The following is a 19,632-nucleotide window of genomic DNA, read 5'->3' on the forward strand; positions in this document are numbered from 1 at the left end:
TTTTTGTCTTTGTGGTAATTATGAAACGTTGTAACAAGAACTATGTACAGACATGACATTTTTTTTTCCACGCAGTAATTGTGGTGACGGAAAGTAAACAAATCTATACATAGACCTTGTTGGTCGTCAAGGAGAGGTCCATTCCTTCCGGCACTGTTGTAGAGAATAAGAGAGATAAACATGTCCTGACTGCAAAATGGGCAATACCATTTTAGCCTGATATCACCGATACAGACGGAAAATCAGACAAATACGCACATCTTCATGAAGATGTCTAATCACGCTGGTATAAACGCAATCTTACTTCGAAACCGACTCCGGAGGAACAGTAGCCAAAAAAAAAAAAAAAAAAAAACCACACACACCTCAGCTCCACATTAAGTTTCGAAGATAAAGATGAAAAAAAAGGAAGGTTATGTCTAAGTTCGGTCTAAGATATCAAGAGTTACATCGTATTTCACCTTTAATCCCCGAAAAGAACCTTTTTGGAACATCAATACTCCGCTGACACAATACAAAATAAGAATTAGGTTAGGCTGATTACAAGAGATATTTCATCCGACACAATTATAACCCAAAATATCGGTGCTTACAGTTTTAAAAATGGAAAGACAAAATGGAAGCCAGGAAAGGAGATAGTAGGGTGTTCAATGTATCAGAAAGAATTTGGAAGTGAGGAATAAGAGAAAAAAAATGGAGGCCAGAGAGAGAGACGGGGGGGGGGGGGGCAGTGAGAAAAGGGAACCAGCAAGATGATGGGGGGGGGGGGGACAGTAGAGGGAAGGAAAGGTACTATATGTACTCGTGGTTGAAACGCATTCTTCTGATTCACAGGAATTATCATTTATTTTACTCAAGAAGGCAGACAAATTCAGCCTTGCAGTGACGTATTTGTAATCGTGATACAGGGCTAAAAACATTAATTATTAAAGAGGACATCAAGATATTATAATAGGTTATATTGATATCTCTATACGCTAGTATCTTGGTATCCGCTTCGAAATTATGGCTTGGGTCTGTTTTGCATTTTGCCTGTGCCAATAAATTGTATCTTTTGGTTATTATTACAGGTGACAGCCTAGGCTTTGTTACCTATTTTTAGGTGGCATTATAAAGAATGCTTAACAACTCACACACACACTCACACACGCACACACACGCACTCACAAACACACACACACACACATATATATATAAATATATATATATATATAATATAATATTATCATATATAATTTCATGGCTCCTGCAGCCACAAAATAATTAATTCTTCGGGTGGGATAAGCTATTTCATGGGTCGATGAGAAAAATTTGCCAAAACAGGCATGTTGGTTTAATTTATTGAGATATAAGCATTGTAGTGGTGTGTAATGATCATTCACGCAATTTTGAATAGTGCTTGACAGCATATCCACCTGACAGCAACAAAGTGTTCATCAAAGTCTAGTATTTGCCAACAATGATAGATATAGTTTGTTACTGCATACAATGCATGTGAAATGGTGCTTCTCCGATTGTTGATTGAGAGATGTCTGTGGTCACCTATTCTATTTAAATTATTTCTTTGTTTGAACATGAATTCTATGAATCGTTCCGTAGGGCAAGCTTCTGCATTACGTCTCTTTGAAAAGGGTGAAGTTCCCAAACAACTGAGAAACAAGAAAAGTCATTTTCCGAAACGCGCACATGAGTTAATTATACGGAAGGGCTGATAGAAAGTTATAGAGCTGAGGAAATCTGTGCAGTAAGAGCGCCACGTGAACGGACGACACGACTGCCACACTCACCGACACACACGCGTGATTGCTGCAGGAGAGGAATCACACCATAATACTTCTACCCAGACGCAGACACTCCATACTGCAGACCAATGTTTGGTTGTACGAATTAAGTAATGTAGGAATGTACTTTTAGTCCTTTTCAAGCATGCCAACAATCTGTATGAAAAAAAAAGGTTATTAACAAAGCATACATGCAACATGTTCATGTACTCATGAATTACCAGTATTCTTAATAATCCCTAAACACATTCGGAGAAGGTATATTATTTACCGTAAACATAACCTCCAGCTCTACCTTCAATAATGTGCTTTTAAAAAAATGGCTGCACATACACCTCCGTTCTAGTGAAACCGTCGCGTCAGTCGCGAGCAACTTACGGTTCGGCCTATCACGCGGTTCGAAGTGCTTGGCTGAGAACCTTATGGAGTCACATTACATGTATTTACTTAGCCACCTAAAGGCCGTGTCACACCTTTCCGGGCAAGCCTTGCGTGCGACTTATGAAGAACAATTTTTACGTGTCCAGATGAGATACGTACAAGATACCAACTGCGGAGAGCTCCGGGGAGTAAATTTGTTTCCCGCAAGTCAAGCCGCAATATTTCCCCAGATACGGTTTGACTAGGCATGAATGAAAATTGTAAACATTCTTGTTCGCCCGCTGAAAATCTTCTAACGTTACGTGCTGGAAACTACCTCCTCGCCACAAGCCCGCGTAGCTTGCCCGGAACGGTGTGACACGGCCTTAAAGGTCCCCTCACACCTGAGCGAATTGCCTGAAATATGACTTGCGATGGCTGGCGAAAGGCATTTTTGGAAAAATCGTTTTCAATGGTAATTGATAGTAAATCATATTTACCCTTCGTGTTTGGGTTCGTACACCTGAACTAACAGTTGCGATTATTCAAATTCGCACGGGATTTTTGAACATGTTTAAAATTTCCCGACGAATTGAAAAAACGTCTGTCATTTGCATCTCTTATTTAGTCTGCGGTAATCGTTCGTTTATCGTTCGTGTGCTATTGTCACGAATAGTCCCTCATCGCGCTTTTGCCAAGGTGGACCGATCTCGAAAGGACCCTAAACGAAGCAACACGATGACTAAATATGACTTGCGCATAGAAACGAAGATACTATGACAAACGTATTTTCGCTTGCCATCTTCTATGCGAAGGGAAATCAAGATTGACTTTTACTAAATTTGAATAGCGATGCATACACGAAGGCAAGTCTAAGAGATACTATGACAAACTATGGATTGCGATGTGATACAAATACGAGCGAATGACCTGACGAAAATATTGGCGAATGCTGAGCTGCTCTCTGTGACCAGCCACTCACCACGCTACTCATATATAAACATTCCACCCGAAAATTTCAAAGTTTCTTCCTTCAGAAAAATGGAAGATGCAGCCCGCCTCATTTTATGTTTCTGTGAATGTATACTGCTCAGTGCAATTACTCATGATGTGTATCTATGTGTGTTCTAATATAGTTTTATTTGAATGCACTTGTTAATCTTTGTCTTTGCACTTTTAAAATTTGTATTCAATTTGTATTAGATTGAATGCGGAAATAAATCAAATTAAATCAAATCAAATCAAATCAATATAAATGAAACTTGTTCATTTTTGCAAGTTTTACTTTTGTGCTTTGGAAGAGAAAAACTCACTCATGCGTACAATTTCCCTTTGTATGAATTCACCAGGTTGACAACCAATTAAATAACCTTGAATTTGGTATATAAAACACCAGTACTGTATTAGCCAAATAATCCATGAGAAACATGAGCTTGAATAAGTGTTTACCTTCTTTTTTTGCTGAGTGTATATATACACTCAGCAAAAAAAAAAGAAAGAAAGGAAACACTTATTCGAGTTCATACTTTTCATAGAAAATTTTGATGAAAATTAATGTATATTACATAATACCAAATTGAGGTAATTCAATTGGCTATCAAACTAGTAGGTCAATATAAAAGGGAAACGTTATGCATGAGGAAACGCATTTGTTTTTGTCCTCCAAAGGCAAAAATTGACCTGTTGTCTTTCATTTGGAAATGCCCTTCAAGATAACAATGATAACAAAAGACCAGTTTAACAGAGTGGGAGACATGAATGAAATAACAAAAATAAGTTTTGGTTCTCTTTATGTCTCTATAACCTCAAACAAAATCAAAGTTAAAAAAAAAACTAAAGTGGGAAAATAAGACTTTTCTGTCAATTTAAACTTCAAATGACATAGGAAGTAAGGGCACAATGATGATTAAATGAACAGAATATCTTCATTTATTTCTTTTAATGTCGTAATTTAAGAATCCATGAGACAAATTCAACAAAAAATATGATTTATGATTTTCCTAATTTGAGAAATTGTTGTTTATATTGCTTCTCTTCGCATTTCGTCTTAATTTGGATATGATAGAAAATTCTTCAGTTTCCTTTAAAAGGTATAATCACCGGATGATTTCTCTGGCTGCACTGAAATCTGGACTGACGGACGTGGCCCCATTTCATAAAGAGTTGATTTGATGACAACTCTTTGCTGGAATGACAATTGTCATGGTAACGACAAGAATACAACTTCCTGATTGGCTGTTTGCTGTGGGAAGTTGTCATTCCAGCAAGAGTTGTCATCCTAACATCTTTTATGATATGGGGCCCTGGTCGCTTTTATACTCCCCGAGGAGCGCATACAAACGTACGAGAACGCCTGATCTATTCTTTCGTCTTCGTTTCCAATCGCACGTCATATCAAACCATTGCTCATTGTTCGTTCGTCTTATCGGGTCATATCAACCCTTCGCTCGCCTTCGGCCGCAATTTACTCAAAAAAGTGAACTGAAAAATCGTTATCCTTCGCGTGCTATACTTATCCTTCGCTTACCGTTCGTTAATTATATTTGACTTTAGTTTATAATCGGATGATTTGAAGGCAACTTTATTTGAAATCGTTGAATTCGCGGGCATTTCGTGCGTTTTTCCCACTCGTCCCCCTTCGTCCCCCTACATTCGCTCAGGTGTGAGGGGGCTTACGGTATAAGATAATAGGATACACCGATGGCTTGTCTGCACGGGCAATTTACTCCGACCGGCTAGTCGTGGTAGCGAGATACCCTTAGAAAACTTAGGAGTATCTTGGTCGGAGGAAGAGGTCGTGGTAAGTTCCCCCGACCGGAGGAAGTTACTACCACGACCTTGTTCAGACGGGCATTACTCCGACCTTTCCTCCGACCTTCCTCCGACCAAGCTTCCTCCGACCCTTTCTCCGAAGTTACTCCGACCAAAACTGCCTTCGTCTGAACACAGCTCAGGCTGTCAGCTGATTGTAATACACATAAATGCATACAAGAGAGTCTGCGGCATATATTCACCACCATCTAATCGAAGGTGAACACGGAACATAACAGTCAACAAGTAATTGCTAGCTTTCCAAACTGGAAAGCTTTCTTACTATACATGGTTTCCAAGAGTGATAGAATGCAAGGAACTTCATCCAGTGCTTGGCGTTTGCTTGCATTAGTAATTATCATTTATCAATCATCGAAGTAATTATAAAAAGAATGAGAACTTTTCACATTCAAACATTTCACATTCAAATTACAAGTCGGCAATAAAGGCAATATTACAGTCGAGAAAACTATCAATTATACCAGAATTCAGTTACCGATACTGCGCAGGAAATAAAGCATGTTCATGCTCACTTACGGTTTGTTGACAAGAAGCTCGCAAATAGCAGGATCAGCCAATATCCAGAGTAGACAATGCAGATGCCAAGTTATAAGAAGGAGTGAACTGCCACGACCCATTTAAGATTCAACATGCTACCTTCACCCACGCCATCAGATGCCTAATGAGGGAAACTGCAACAAGCTCGCTGCTGCTGCTGCTATACTACTAATAAAACCAGACGAACAAGATCTTTCTTTCCTCTAATGTTGAGCTTTTAGACACTTAAATCTACTGCAGCTCTGCCAAGGAAAACTCGATGAATACACTTTAGTCGAAGAAACCCTTTCACCGCCTTTAGATCAACTTGACATTAAATCTTCCTGAGAACCCAGGTTTTCCCTCTCACTTTCCTCGAAACCCATCGATGCCGAAACAACAAGTTACCCAGAGACTCAGTTTCATTAGGTATAATATTCCAAACTGGTATTCAACCTGTTAGTCTATCGGGCAATAATAGAAACGGTAATGCCCATGCTTTACTGTCATGCACCTGTGCCGAAATACTCGTACGGTTTAAGAGCGAGGAGCGCTGGCTCTAGATGTCGCATGCTCATTAGCATGCAACTGGGATAGACAGGACTTGTGACAATGATAAAGCCATGAAATGCTGGAAGAGACGCACATAACGACAGGGCAAGTGCAGATGTTGCTACCAGTGAATTGCTAATCTATCTTCGCTAACTATAATAGAGGTATATGACTAAAACATTCCGGCAGATTCAGTCCCGCATGGCAGTACTAGATAAGAGTTTCTCGAGGAACAGCAAAGGAGACCAAGAAAATGTCTGCGAAAGTTAAACTTTGTATATTTGCTACTATCAACGGTTGACACATTGACACATAACACTGCACGCAGGTTCTAAGGTATATTGTATGGAGACTATCCTTTCCTGGGCACTCTCAATGCGGTCAAACATTTTGCTGAATACCATGTAATCGTATCATTTGTAATCATATTGGCTGTTAACATGTGGGAGTCTTGGTTATCAAAAACAAAATGGCAAATCTATTTTTTACAGATGATGTAGCTCAGTAAATGCTTACCTCGGTTAGGCAAGGCGATGCCACATGTCAACACAAGCATCAGATGAATCTTAACACCTGGAAGATCACTGCTCGATTCAGCTGAGTCAAGGATCACTGCTCGATTCAACTGAGTCAAGGAAAAGAGACATGGTTTTCAGCGTTTTGGTATTTATCATAGAACAATAAGCTTTGGAAACTGACCACCAACTCTTCACTCAGTTTCCATGCCGTTTGTTCGGAATCGGCAGGTTTTAAAGAAGGGAATTATACAGAAATTTGCAGAAGGTTGAGAAAGTGTAATTTACACTTGGGAAAGGCAACTCACATAGTCAATGGCAAATCCTATCAAAGGAAGTGAAAATATAGAATGATAGATACAATGATGACAAAAAAGTGCTTAATCAACACTGAAAAAAATTATTAGAATTCTAATTCGCTGTAATTCTAGTTTACCACAGAGATAGCAGACTGAAACCCTTTTATATGTCATATGTTTTACATGACACATTTAAGAAACATGAGGAATGCAAACACGCATTTTGTCTCGAAGTCTTATCCCACAAATGTAGGTATATTTCCTGACCTTATCCCTTTATAGTACAATGAATTACCTTTTTATGGATAAGGTATTGGACGTTTGTTTGTCTAGTCGGTTATTTTTTTTTTTTTGCCTCAACATGGCATGAAAACTGCAGGTCATGACACCACATGTCCTGTCTCCCCTATCCTTTCATGATCAGCTGTTGGTACTAAACAACACAAGGGAAATCTTATATTCAAAATGATTTCTTTTGTGGGAAATGTAGGACATAATATTTTCATTATGCTGTTCCTTCTTAACATCATTGCTCAGTGAAAATGGTATAACACTGGACTATACCACAGCTTTCTTTCTTAATGTACGATTTCAAGAAAACGTTTATGCTTGTTTCCATTTATTTTGATTGACTGAAGTCAAGTTGAAGAGAGAAATAAACTGTACTCCATGTCTAAGTCGATTGTAATTAAACAGTTTGAAATCACACGAACCAACCAGTGAAAGTTTCATTGCACTTGACAAGCAAGTTAAGATTATAAATGTCAAAATTTCGAGCTGCACATACATGCATGGAAACATTGACATCAATCACAATAAAGTATTTATGCAGGTGAAATAACGGAATTATCATTTTTTTTTGTACGTGCAAAACATAATATTTGTTTTGGAGTTAATTCTAAGAGAAGGAAGTATGTACAGATTTGTTGTTTTCGCAGGTCATCAGGAGATTCCTGATTCTGTGTGACAATGAATAGCATCTAATGCATCAAAAAAGTTTCCTTCAAACGTCCATTCCGTGCCAGCTGTATTCCCTCTCACGTAATAATGCTTTAACACCAATAAATGATATCACATGGAACTAGCGTTTACCTGACTTGCAACGACACTTTCCATAACGTTACCTGCTGACCACAATTTGAAAAGTACATGCGGAACGTCGACAACAAAAAGGGAGATTTCCATTAACAACACACTTGAATGTAAGTGCATGTATCATGAAAAAAATTTGCCTTTTATAACAGATCATAGTGTGAAATGCCAAAAGGCAATATTGATGGGAAATCGTATCTCCCATAAATCAGTCATAAGTTTCTACATCTGTCATACTAAGTTTTCCTTCCCTCCACTCCTATACCATACCCCTATCTCAAGCGTCATCCATCTCGCTGTATAGTCCAATATCGTACCCATAGGAGCAAAATGTACACATAATCATTTTAAACATTAGAGTTGAAGTGAGCATTGTATGTGTTAAGAAAGGATTCTATAGACCTACAATTTTGTGGTGAAAGTGCGATATGGTATATAATCGTAAAAAAAAAAAGATCTGCAGCAAATTGTATCCTTCCGGAAATGGGATCTCTGTTTTAATAGTTATATACATGAAGAAAGTATTTTTGAATAAAATCTCCATAGCTTTCTATTAATTCCTGTTATTTCATACGATATTCCTGCTTAATAACAATTTAAGATCAATATCTATAATGCAATGATTCATGTCGTACATAAATGAGGACAATAGGAAAGGAAACGTTTCTGCAACCCTTTGCTCAATCAACGAATGGTTTTGATTACAGATGCCTAGAATATTTTGTTAGTTTCTCGATGACGCGATCTCTATCAACATACGATCCAATTTGGCATCATATTATTGTGAAGTTCAACTTTTCAGCCGCCTTCAACACACCATCCTTCAAATATCACTGACTGTGGATGAAGTCATTTCCTTTCCTTCGATTTTCTATTGATCAATATCATTACCTCCTGATATTTTTTCATCATTATATTCCTCCATCTGTACATGTGCCATCCCACCCTTTACCCCTCTCCCTTGTTTGTGTGTGTGTGTTTTGTTGTTGTTATTGTTGTTGTTGTTGTTGTTGCATTAATTATCCAATTTCCTCTTTCGATATCCTTACCAAATGCTTGTATACATTGCCTTAAAACGTCCATAGTTATTTCTCATAGTAACGCGGCTGGATACTATGTGAAAACCAGCTGGGGTTAATCCCAAACTCACAATCATGCCTTATTTCAACATCTCAACGACATCATGGAGGTATTGATGAAAACCGTAGAGGACGGTTTGCAGCAAACTCTCTCCTTATCACCGATAAAGAGGTAATGCAAAACCGCCCCACAAACTTTAAACCTTTATGTCTCGCCTACCACTGCCTGGAGATTGGTCTTAAGAGAAATTCTGGCACTCGTCCTCATTTCCGTTTGGGAGAAATTGAGGCAACGTGGCCCTGTACACCAAAATGGATGCCGGAGTCACTGTACTAAGCAGTCGCTGTAACCTATTATCATCAATCCGCAGGGCTTCCGTAACGCAACACCCGCGATAAGCGACATTTGAGAATATAAAAATGTAAATAACGTTCGTGTTGCATACCCTGTGCTTTTCCATTATTTTCCTTTGTCAAATAAGGAAATTTAGAGAGAATGCCTTGTCCGCATCTTCACGAATATGCTCCCAAATCTGCGCTCTCACAAAACTCTGTGTACATTCTCTACCGTTATAAGCAGCCATTTTTTACCTTCTTCTAGTAAGTTGGAATGCAAATACCGATCCGCCTATTTGCATACTTCTTGAGTATCATACTCTATTCTCAGTGAATTGCGATGATGTATATGAACAAATCAGTTATATAACGAACACGTTCAAAGAATCTACTAGTATGTCCTAGCGGTGATACATCTGCCTACATCAGAGAAGAAGAACCTACCTTGAAATCTACCTAAACACCGATTAAGGTGATGAGTTAATCTATCAAAATTATAAATCGCCTGCCTCCAGAGAAAGGATATGGGTTCTACCATTGTTATGTCCAAGGCCTACTCCTCTTTGGAAGATAAGAGGGAGCACTATCACCGATTACCAGTTATGCTGTGTTGGAGTTTGAAAAAAAAAAATAATTTGTTATTCTGTACTCCAACTTTTTTTTTTAATCTACGCTTTACGCTAATAAACTGTTTTAATGGTACATACAATTTTGATTATTTTCTCTATTCTTCATATTTTTTCTTTTTCTTGTGGGTTTTCCCGCAATGATTGAAATTAAAAGCTATACTTGTGTGCATCTTTTTATATTTTTAACTGTACTGATTAGACGTGTAACTCAAATCAAAATAACGTTGTGTGGCTAAGTTTTGTGGCAAACTACAGCTGCCAATGGGCCCTGTCCAGAATTTTTAGTGACAGTACTAAGCAAGCGTTAGCGCCAAGGGGAACCAGTGCATACAGCACTCTACCGCGGAATCAAATTTCCCCTTTATTACTTAATACTTGGTAACAATACTAGGGGACTGCTTCAACGCTTACGACGTTTTAATGTCCCTTGTTATACTGAGGTTGGGAAACTCAGCTAAAAGGGATACACGTGCAGTCAATTAAAGGACGCATTTTAAGGTCTTTAAAGACAGTTAAGATCACGAAAGGTAACAGCACGAACGCTCTTTGCCTATGTCTTATTTGCGGAAGACATCCAGCTTCCAAACTGTATGTACGTCCTTGTTAAACATTCAACTCTATAATGCACTTTCCCACTCTCTTCGTCCCCTTTCCTTTCCGCATAAAAGTAGGGCTACCCACTAGCTACATTGAAGTGATTTTTTTTTTTTTATAATTGATCTAAAGTTTCGACTTACGATGATAATGATCATATCTCAATAGCAATCGCTCATTTTGCTCAACAACAAGAGTTTTATATGAGAAAATTCTGACCCCAATCCCCTCGGACTGGACAAAACTGAAAAGTTGTGCTATATTTGCAGTCTTCAAGATCATTCACACTAAGAAGAGACATCTTTTGATCTAACGACGTATGACAAAGAAGGTACATCGTATCTACAAAATGTTGTATCTCTATTGCGAGCACTGAGACGATTGTACCGAACAGAATATTTGTATATCAGGAAAGTTCATTATACCTGATTGTTTTGGGGGTGTTTTTTTTTTTTGCGAATAGATCAGGAGAGTTCCTAGTCTTTGAGTGAGACTACGTGTCACTTTGTAGTTAGTTCTCTAACGGCTACTGACAGACCAAACAAAACAAAACTTATTAATCGGTGTACCAATAACAAGAAACACGCAAGCAATAACAAATTTTATAGTGCATTGATCAATTCAATTCAGTTAAATTCAATTTTTATTTTCCACTCAAGGGGTAGAAAAGTAGCAAATCACAACTGAGATTTCATTAATTCTAATCAGCTTCGTGATGCAACAAATGAAACAAAGATGAAAAGAGATCATATTTACAGCTTAAATACAAGTTATGAAATTACAGATTAAAAACAAGTCATGAAATTATGTACAATTATGCAGTATTCTGTTCCTCAGAATCCTCTAAATCTTATACTAGTATCATATGTCGTGCTAGTGAATGTTCTATATTGGGAACCTTTTAAAATATACTCTCTAAAAAAATCGAGTGAAAATATTCACTCTTAAAAGAGTGAATACAAAAAAAGAGTGAATTTAGAGTGAAATTAGAGTGAATCTTGAGTGAAAATTTTCATTTTCACTCATTTTGGAGTGACCTCAGGGATCACTCGAAGATTTTGGAGTGATCCCTGAGGTCACTCTAAAACGAGTAAAAATGAACATTTTCACTCAAAATTCACTCCAATTTCACTCTAAATTCACTCTTTTTTGTATTCACTCTTTTAGGAGTGAATATTTTCACTCGATTTTTTTAGAGAGTATATTAACGATATTGTAAGTTTATCTGTGCTTCTCAGTTCTATACTTTTTGCAAACGATAAAAACATTTTGCATTCCCATAAAATTGTTGAAACTCTTATCACAACCACTTAATTTAGGAGACTTTAAAGTATAAATCTCAGTGGTTTATTTGTAATAAATTATCGTCAAATATTTTAAGACAAATATTATAAGATTAAGATATCATAATTTCTTAGATGTTGATTGTAGGCCTACTTACTATTGTATCATTTGTGTTGACAAGTATCCAAGTGTCGAAAAAAGAGGATTTCTGTTTTAACGCATTGTTATCAAAACAAATTTGTTGTGGAATGATCACATACGGGATGTGCGTACCTCAATCTTTAGAGGTGTCGGAATTGTTTGTACCGCCTGAAGGAGAAAAAAAAACAACTTTGTTTCTAACAAGTCCTTGAATATTTTGTACTGTTCCCTTATATTACTGTGTAATTATTACCTACCGTCACATTGTGGGAAAATTGAAATGCGTATGTTTGTGGGCTCATGGAGTAAATCAAAATCAAATCAAACTTTTCTTCACTTTCGGATTTATGAATTCTATTTCATTTTCGGATTAGTGCAACAAATATTCGAACAAACGAAACATATTCCATATATCAGATAAACGAACCTACAAGTGTAGGAATTTTACTTGTTCTGACTCACACCTTCGAAATGATGAGCATCACTGCTTTACTAGCTTCTTCAATTTTTTCCTTAACTGCTTTACTAGCTTCTTCAATTTTTTTCCTTAACATTCTAGGACATGGATGATAAACATACAGAAAAAAATAGAGGACAGAGATATCCTTTCCCCATAAAAAAAAATGCTCACAGCCCTCTGATGACGTCACTCGTTTGATTGTCTTAACTTTTCGACAACGTAGCTTTCTCTTATTAAACACGACTTGTTGCTTTCATAGATCCACTCTGTCTTAAGCATGATAAAAGAACGGTGACATCATGATTTGTCTATACATCATTTAATCATGATTTGTCTATACATCATTTAGATCACTATCTAAATGTAACTATTGGTTTTTTTTTACCCCAACAGGGTATTTATTGCCTCCATAATTCAACATTTTATATCACATTACACAAAAAATGGAAAAAAATACAATGAGCTTCAAAAGGGGTTCCTGAGATCAAAAGGAAACCACAAACTATTTACACAATATACTTCATTTGCTTTGGTAAATTATAATATGTTTTCTTACTATTCAGATCTTCCTCTATTCTTTTACAAATGTCTCTTCCAAACAAATGTTGCAAATTAGTTTCACGACATTCTTTTCCGGTTTTATTTCTTAACAGTATATATTTATAAATACACCAAAAGGCAATTGTCAAAAACAAATCTAATTCAGTCTCTTTATGGGCTTTTAACAGATGCATTCCTGTTATCTTAAAATCAACTTTGTATATAATTTTAATTATAACTGTTAGATACGAAAAGAAAAACTTATTCAATTTACACTCAATAGACGCATGTAGATTATCTTCATCTACACCGCAATGCTCACATTTTCCATCTCTTTTGATTTGCCATCTGTACAAATTCTTTTTTACTGGTAGTAGATTATACAAAATCTTAAAATTAAATTCTTTCAATTTGTTTTCTTTACAATAACACAAGTTTCTTTTGAATATATTCATCCAATCAAATGATGAGTCGAATATCTTTTCCCAGTATATACAACATCTGATACTATCGGGACATTGTGTACACAATAGTTTGTAAAAATGTTTGGTTGAAACATCTTGAATGCTTCTTTTCTGCTCTCTTCTTCCTATTCTTATTTTAGGAATTTCCAATAACCTGTTATGAAACTTTATACATGATTCCGCGTAATTACTTATCCATGCTTTTGGGATAGCCTGGCGTAATAAAATATAATCAAAAATTAGTGTTTGCTTACTTTTCTGTCGTTTAAGTTGATACAAAATGTCTGGAATGGATATAAACTTACCATTCTTAAAAAAGTCTTTAAAAAATACAATTCCACTTTGATACCAACCATCATAAAATAAGGTCTTTTTATGAAAGGTTACATTTGTATTATGCCACAAAATTTTATATTGTACTCCGTGTGCCATGGGTTGAAATTTTAAACAAATATCATTCTTTAACATTAACCAAGCTTCTAATATTTCAATATAAAACAATGGGAGTTGATCTTTACTTATTCTCTTCATATTCAAACAATCCAAATTAGAATTTAGTAACAATTCTAATCCACCGAAAAAGTTATACCAATAAAAACACATTTTACCCCATGTTCCTTTCGTTGCACCTATAGTGCGACCAAGCCATCTCAATCGGAAACTGAGTTTTTGCTTAGAAAGATCGATCACTGTTTATTAACGCCTCCTTTTTCAAACTCTGTAATCATAATAGTTCGTTTCACTTTTTCAGTTTTTGCTTGCCAAATAAAAATATATAACAGATTATTCAATCGTTTCAATATTTTCTCAGGAATTGTGTCAACCATAAGTATATGAACTATTTGACTTAAAGCTAAGGTTTTTACAATAATCAATCTACCAAAAAGAGTAAGTTTTCTTTTTCTCCAATTATCCAAAAGTCTTTGCAATTTCGTAAGTTTGTTTTCCGAATTCAATGCTCGTGCTTTATTCATATCAGGTGAAACATGAAACCCTAAGTACTTTTTGGGTGTGTCTGTCCACACTAAATCAAGATCATCGAGTGACCATTTTGACTTGGCAGCTCCCAGCCACATAACAGATGTTTTACTCTTATTCAGTTTTGGTCCTGCTACATTTCCAAATAATTCCAACTCTTCACTTACTTTTTCTAATGATTGTTTATCTGAAACAAAAAATAAAGTGTCGTCTGCATATTGTAGTAATTTTACTTCAAAATTTTCCTCCATTTGTAAAACAGAAATACCATTTATACACTTGTTATTTCTTATTCGGGTCGACATAAATTCTGCAGCAAGCACAAAGAGTAAAGCTGAAAGTGGACATCCTTGTCTAATGCCTCTTTGTATTGAGAAATACTCAGATATCCAGCCATTTACTAACACTGAGCTGCGAATATCTGTATACAGTATTTTTATCCATGTCTGAAAAATATTACCAAAATAAAACTTGTTTAAACACAATAACACAAAATCAAAATCAATTACATCAAAAGCTTTTGAAAAATCTGCCATCATTATTGCACCATCTATTCCTTTTCTTTTCATATATTCAATAATATCGATTGTCATTCGTATACTAAAAGCGGATAATCGATTTTTTATATAACCAGTTTGATCTTCATTTACAATTTCACTAATCACTGATTGCAAGCGTGTGGCTAAAACTGCGGCAATTATCTTGTAGTCGCAGTTCAACAGTGTAATTGGTCTCCAATTTTCTAAATATCGCTGATCTCCTTTTTTATAGATCAATGTTATGAGTCCATGAGTAACTATTGTTTGTTGTGTCGCGGAAGATCCATGTTTCACAACGGTATAGTAACTTGAATATTGGTATATTTACGGCCATATGGTGTCACTCTATAAGATTTCCCGGCCAACTTCGTAAAGTCGTTATTTATTTAAGTTTCATGTGCATTGAAATTCGTATGTCACGAGCGGTGTTGTTCAAACGATTTCACGTCTAATGATTTCAAATTCGTTTTTAGTCACCCAAATCAATGGCCACGAGTTCAAAATCGGATGTTGGCATTCAATTTCGTGTTTGAGCGTGAGTTTCCAAGTTTGTGCATTTCAGTTATTGAGATGGGCTCGACAAATAGATGAAGCACTTTCAATTTCGTTTTTGAGAGAGCAATTTTCACAATTGAGCATTGAATTTCGTACAACACGTATACTTATAAATAAGCAAGAGTGGATATGTCCAGTTAATCATTGACTGTGACTTTTACTTTTTTATCTTAAACTCATAATCATGATTTCCATTTATTTGAACATCCAATTCATTTTTTTCGCAAGACTTGTTATGTAAACTTCATTATAAAATCCTTATTTCATCGTGTCATCAGATGACTTTCTTTATCACTGATTTATATATTCATTTTCTTTAAGATCTTCATATTGTATCTGTAATCTTCGTTTGACATCTTTAGTTTAGGTATGATCATACTGCTTTGTGATCTTCAGATTACATACTTTGCATCATCATGTGTGGTCCACATGTAAACAATTTTGATATTACATTTAAAACACAGTACAAGCAATGTAATATTTAATGGACATCGTACAGGTTTGATATGAATGCTCCTTTTATGGACTAGTTTGCCCACATGCCAGTTTGAATTTGAATACTCGGAAAGAGCTGGCAACAGGTGCAGACGAAGTTGAATAACCATTATGGAAAATGAAGGCACATCCAATGAATTAGAATGCGCAAAGTAATGCGAAGTCGGTTGCCATATTAGTCCATTTGAACGAAGAAACACGATTTTGAATAACGGTATTTCGATGCCTGAGTAAATTTGACGAAAATGAATGCTAAACTGAATGACAAAACAATAAAATTGGCCGGGAAAATATATAATAAGCAGAACGCGGAACCGTAGTCTCGAAATAAACTCTATAATGATACCACTTTAGTCTCTTTACGCTCGTGTTTGACAGCAAAATATGTTATGTTTTAGGTTCAAATACTGTCTGACCGTGTATGATATCACCAAAGGATCAAGTGTCTCATATTTTGTCCCCCGTTGTATTACTCAATCAAGACACGCATTGTCATTACTGAATGAAAAATCGGCAGATGTAAACACTATTCGTCTTTGTAGAGCTGTTTAGATGTTCTTATATTATGCTCAGTGTGCAACACGAAAATGGTTTCACTTGCCAAGTTATTAATTTGTGAAGATCATGGCGAATGTTGCAAAACATATTTAGCCATTAATCGTCAAATCAATAAAACAATATTGTAAGCACTATCGAAGAGCTCCCACAGTAATCTTGTTTGTTTGTTTGTTTGTTTGTTTGTTTGTTTTTTAGGGGGGTGGATAAAAAGGAATTGTTTTCTTTTATCACCTTTGTTTTCCATTGGTCCATTCCTAGTGTGCTGTTTCATAATATACACCACTGCATAATAATATTACAAAAGCGCTGTTCCTTCTGTCCAAGTTTAGAGTATTTACATATCAAATACTCGAGGGCGTGCTAACCCTTTTCAGAGTACCGACTGGGCCGTAACCTTAGGTTTGCCTAAGATGTTCTTACTGCCTCTGATGTTCTTCAAATACATTGGCATTGTTGTAGATGCGCAAATTTTGCTCTGTAAATAAAAAGATATTGACACGGTCAAATTGCATGTCTACTGGGTATTATGCGAATAAAGAAAAACTGAAAACGCTATGTATGCAGGAACGCCGAAAAATAATTTTACTGTATCATACTTCTACTGTATGTTGGAACTCGGTGCATGTTATTGACAACTCACACTAGTTAACATTACAACATTATTTAATTTGGCTCAAAGAGTTGCCTTTACACAATCTAAAGAACAACATTAGATGATTATATAGAGGGGGTATCTCACCGGGCTTGAAACTAGTTCGCGACTAGCTCGCGACTCTAGATTTTGCTAGTTGCAGAGACGTCTCCGCGACGTCTCCGAGACGTCTCCTAAAAATTACAGAGTCTCCGATTAGTCGCCTGTTAGTCGCAAGAAATTTGAACAGGTTCGATTTTTCGCGAAGTCTCCGCGACGTCTCCGAGACGTCTCCATCAGTCGCGGAGACGTCGCGGAGACTAATCATATCCGCGACTGCTGAGACGTCTCCGCGACGTTTCTGCGATGTCTCAGAGACGTCTCAGAGACGTCGCCGAGACCTGCTGGAGACCAGAAAAACTGGTGAGGTCGCGGAGACGTCTCCGCGACGTCTCCGCGACTCTATTTGACGCTGTTTGACCTACTTAAAAACCACGTGACATATCTGCTTGCTGACATCCTGCCTAGATCAAGCCAGGTGATCCTGCAATGGCTCCCTCATATTTGAAATTTTTTTGGCACCTACCATCTCGTCTCAGAGACGTCTCCTTGGTGAGACCGCAAGACATTTTTATGTTGGAGACGTCTCCGCGACTGCTGCGACTGATAAGTTGGAGACGTCGCGGAGACGTCTCCGTTGGTGAGATACTAGCTTAAGATAAATAATTTTCTATTCGTGTGTTGTTTATGAATTTTATCTTTAGTATGATTTTGTCATAACTGTTTTATTTTTGTAACACTAATTCTGCTTTTAGGAAAAAATGACATTATTTTGATGAAGTGTGAAGCGTTTTTCTGATGATTATTTCATAAAGTAGGATATATTTCCAGTCGAAAACTGATAGCGTTAAATACAAAAAGTTGATATAGATACTACAAATATGAATACCGCGACGAGTTAATACAAAAATATATTGACTGACTAATTGAACTCCTAGATTAACAAAAGATGGAATCTAAATCATTATGGACTTAGATTCATCAATTTCTCGGTTATAGAAATTGTCGCGTTTTCAGAAGTGCGTACAGATTTGGTTCTTCAATTACTTGACATTAAAATGGAAAAATCATTTAAATAATTGTTAATCTAAGAAAGAAAGGAAAGAACACTCTACGTAAGGTTGTATTTGCTGAGATTTGGATTATTTGTTATATAGGTTCTATGCACATCCACTTAAACAATCTTATACTGATAAAGTTCTAAAGTAGAGAATGCTACTTGTAAAGTAAGACTAGAAGCTAGGATCCTATTACGTGTTCTTTCTGTACAGTCATTGCTAAGCTGCATTAAGATAAAGATAATATGATGAGATGTAACCACTATAGTGACGCACTCATGAAGATTCAGTAGTAAAACATTTCGTCCATGGGAATGCTGTCAGCGCTCTGCGCTGCGCTATCTACAAAATACACAGACTTTGTTCCGTTCCCATTGCCGATATGGGTGACAATCTGAGGGTCCTGCGTAGTGGAAAGCACATTGCTGTCAGTGTACAGGTTTCCGTTGCTTATTCCGTTCTCTTGAGGATCGTCGTTCAATTCCTTTGCCAGTTCTTGGTCACTTTCTTCCTCCATGTCTTTTTTGGAAACACCGTAGTCCACCCAGGAGTTTCGTTCACTCATACGAATGCAAACACCCATGAGAATCACAAGAAAGGAAAGACCACCTATACCAATCCCAACTGCCATAGGTATGACATAGGCTGGACGTGACTCTCCCTCTGATGGTTCAGTTGGGGTATCTGTTGACGGTCCATTTGTAGGGATAAACTCAGTAGGGGGTTGAGATTCCGTCTTAACGTCGGATACGGGGCGCTGAGAGCGTGATGTTAAAAGTTGTGTTGTTGTCAATGTATCTGTCGTCGGTGGAGTAGTAGGAGACGATGATGCCGTTGACTTCATTGCAGTCAATACAGTCGGGGTTTTTGTAGACATTGCCGTCGACGCCATTATGGTCGTTGCACTTGCAGTCGATGTTGCTGTTGTCTTATCTGGTCTAACATTATTGTCATTTGTCAAAAAAGATAAAGTTGTTGTTCCACTTACAGGAAAAACGGTCGTCTGAGACGGCATCTGACTCTCTTCGGTTTCTGTGGACTGTGAACCTGAAAGTGTTGTCCTGGAAAAGTTTTCGCCGATCGTTGTTCGTAGAGAAGTCAGAAGAGTCGGAAGAGATGAAGTCAAGTCTGAGGAAGGCACCTTTGAGACAGTAGGGGTCAGGGTATCAGTATCAATTATCTGCGTACTCCTCGAATCTTCTGTTTTGATTTCCTGCGGTAACGGTATCGAGCGTGGACGGATATGACGTAACTTCTCCTTCAGTAATATTAGACTGATCGCGG

Source organism: Diadema antillarum, unplaced genomic scaffold (assembly GCF_040938485.1).
Source record: "Diadema antillarum isolate AM-2024a unplaced genomic scaffold, OU_Dant_1.0 seq00000183_RagTag, whole genome shotgun sequence".
NCBI lineage: Eukaryota > Metazoa > Echinodermata > Echinoidea > Diadematoida > Diadematidae > Diadema > Diadema antillarum.